Below are 3,477 nucleotides of genomic sequence, written 5' to 3' on the forward strand. Positions count from 1 at the left end.
CTCACAGGTGATGGCAACCATTATCTCAATCTTCTTTGGAGATGCTCATATTAGTGAAAACTCTTTCCCTCAATCTCAGGCATTGCAGGCTGGGCCATAATTTCAAGCATGGCCAGTAAACTAGAGCAGAGATATTTTCCTGCTTATACTTCTTCCTTAGCTCCTCAGGGCATATTTAAATCTCGGATTAAGTAACCATGGCTTCCTTTAAACCAGAAACATATTGGAGAACCTATTTGCGTTGGCTCTCAAGTTGCTGTTTTTCTTAGATCTCAGGAGTAATTTCTTATTCAGTCTGAATTGGGCAATGAAGAAGTGTGTTGTAGAACGGAAGATAAAAGTGATATTTTGAAATTTTAAGCTCTAAGTGAAATCTTTAGTGTGGAGATTATTATTTTTTGCTTTGTGTGTATTCCCAAAACATAAAGCACACTTGTATTCAGAATAAGTATGAAAACAGAAAAAACACTTCCAACACTGTATGTATGTGTGTATACATATACCTTACTTGTGAATTACTTGTTATTTTCTACTATATTTCTTCTTTCTGTCATTTTGTTGGCCACTGATCTATAAACTATTTTAGTAAAGCATCTGTTGTTGAAATACTTTTAATATACACTCCACAAATATCTTTATATATACTTATTAGCTTATGTATTTAATACATTTACCATTACATTAATATATTGTCTGCATTAAAAAGCATATACAATAATAAAGACAAAGCTGAACACAAATCAATACATCATTTAAAACATCTTGGCAATTGATAATAGTTAATTGTTTTTTTTAAATATATCTTATTGATTTTTTACAGAGAGGAAGGAAGAGGGATAGAGAGTTAGAAACATCGATCAGCTACCTCCTGCACACCTCCTACTGGGGATGTGCCCACAACCAAGGTACATGCCCTTGACTGGAATCAAACCTGGGACCTTTCAGTCCACAGGCCGGCGCTCTATCCACTGAGCCAAACTGGTTAGGGCGTTAATTGTTTTTTAACAGTTAATAGTTTATGGCACTACAAAGAGTTAAGACAGGACAAATGTAAATCTATATTTCAAATAATTTTTGATAAAATCAAATTTCTTTTGGTGGCCAGATTATTATTGTTTTTACTTTACAAGGAAATTTTCATGTAAGGAGTATAATGATCAGCTCTGACATTTATTGTTCACCCATGTTTACATTATTAATATTGTATTCATCCTGGGGTCTTTGCAGGAGTGTTTTTAAGCTACTTGTATAGTTTACAAGAGTTCTTTAGTTAAAACTAGAAAAATCCATAATTCTACATAGCTAGTCCAACCTCAAGTCTGCTATGCACACTGCACCACAAGCAAACAGACAGGTGAGGCACTAGTTTTAGGCCCTCCACTTTGGGAATTGGTTCTTTTCCCTCAAGATACCTCATTTCCTATTTGTGATGGTGACCACCTGATACATGGATGGTTGGGAATGTGAGAGTTTGTCTGAATATTAAGTACTAGAAAACAGAGATTTTTTTTCTTTTTTATTAAACAAATAGAGATTTTGATATTTTCTTTTCAATATTTTTGTATTGCCTTGTATACCCCCTGGTAGTGGAGTCACCTAGGCCACTATTTTTAATAATGTAATAGAGTTGATAACTTAATAAAAATTATCTATCCATTTATGATGAATCTTCTTTTATTTGATGGTAATGGGTATAGAATAAAGACCAGTATCATGGTCAAGAAATCCCAGTATTTCTTTAATGCACTAGCTGTGATTCAGAATCATCTCATTTAACTTTGCTACTCTATGAATTCCATTACAGCAACTTTTTAGGGAACAGAAGTCTAGTAATTACATTCTAGTTAAGCTGTTTAAACTACAGGTTAAGCCCTAGGTGGTTTGGTTCAGTGGATAGAGCATTGGCCTGCAGATTGAAGGATCCCAGGTTCGATTCCAGTTGAGGGCATGCGCCTGGGGTGCAGGGCATGCAGGAGGTAGCCAATCAATGATTCTCTCTCATCATTGATGTTTCTATCTCTCTCTCCCTCTCCCTTCCTCCCTGAAATCATTTAAAAAAATATTAGAAAAAAAAGAAAACTGAAAAAAAAGTACAGGTTAACTCAAATGTACATTTGCTAAGATATGGTGTTGAATTTATTAAGTAACATCTATGAAAAATGCTATCAGTCTCTATGGATCTAATGGGTCCAGATAAAATCAAATACTGTGGAACTGAGTTTGTGAGCTGCAAGATAGTTCTAATGAGATACAGACTGCTCTGAGACTGCTGAAGAGCTGGAACATTTACTAATGTAATTGATCTTACAAAACTGGTTCAAGGAAAATGGGTATAAAAGAGATTGAGGATGTTATTTTGGAGAGAGAAAGCATCTAAAACAAAACTTTTGATATCTTCCCCTTGATTTTAAATTGCTAAGATGACTTGTTTTTAACATAAAATTGGAGATCATTATTCTACATGACTATAGCATTAAAGTTTCTTTGTAAGCACTTTCTCAAAGCTTAGGATACAACATATGTAACTCTGGGAAAGATAGCAATGGCTTCCCCTAATCCAGAGATAAATATGAAACAGTCTGTTTTTCTATATTTTTTTCTCAAAATATTTTGTACTTGCTTTCTAATTTTTGAAGTATAAGTCCTGGGAGAAGCAGTAGCTACATGTTATAAAAATACCATAAGGTCCCCTGATGTTATTTGCAGGAACAATTGAAGTTAAAACTATCTTCAGATTATGATTTAAGAATTTTTGAGATCTATCCAAACTATTTAAGTTTGTTTGTACAAAAGAGGCTAGCATCAGGAGGTGTAACTTCTTGAGATAGAAGTCTATTACATTTGGATCCTAAAAGTCTCTTTTTATGTTATTGTGTAAAGTCAGCAAGTGCATCTGGAAAGAGGTACAATGAAGACCCTTTCTTATTCTCAAAGCTTCTTGATAATAACATTCTCTTATTTCTGACTTATGAGGTTTAGGTATTAAAAGAGTGGAACGTATTCCTTTCACATATTATATATCCTTTGGACATCAAGCAGATTTTGAATTCCTTATCGTGTAAGAATCACAGCTTTTGTACTTTTTGTCAAATTGTTATTCATCTTTTTTCCTTCAGCATTTAAAAAAATTGTATCAAAATTTATTAATGCTTTCTGTGACCTTTCTACAGATGAAGGTAAGGCAATACCTCCCCCCAATCAATTCAAATTATCATTATAAATATACTGAGTGAACTACTGTACAATAGAAGCATGTGCTTGACTGTCCAAAATTAAGGCTGACTTAATAGGCTTATATTAATTATACTAGAGGCCCAGTGCACAAAAATTTGTGCACTCGGGGGGGAAGAGGGGGTCCCTCAGCCCGGCCTGTGCCCTCTCGCAGTCTGGGACCCCTCGGGAGATAACGACCTGCTGGCTTAGGCCTGCTCCTGGGTGGCAGAGGGCAGGCCCAATCCCTAAGTGCAGCCCCTGGTC

Source organism: Myotis brandtii, unplaced genomic scaffold (genome assembly GCF_000412655.1).
Source record: "Myotis brandtii unplaced genomic scaffold, ASM41265v1 scaffold176, whole genome shotgun sequence".
Taxonomy (NCBI): domain Eukaryota; kingdom Metazoa; phylum Chordata; class Mammalia; order Chiroptera; family Vespertilionidae; genus Myotis; species Myotis brandtii.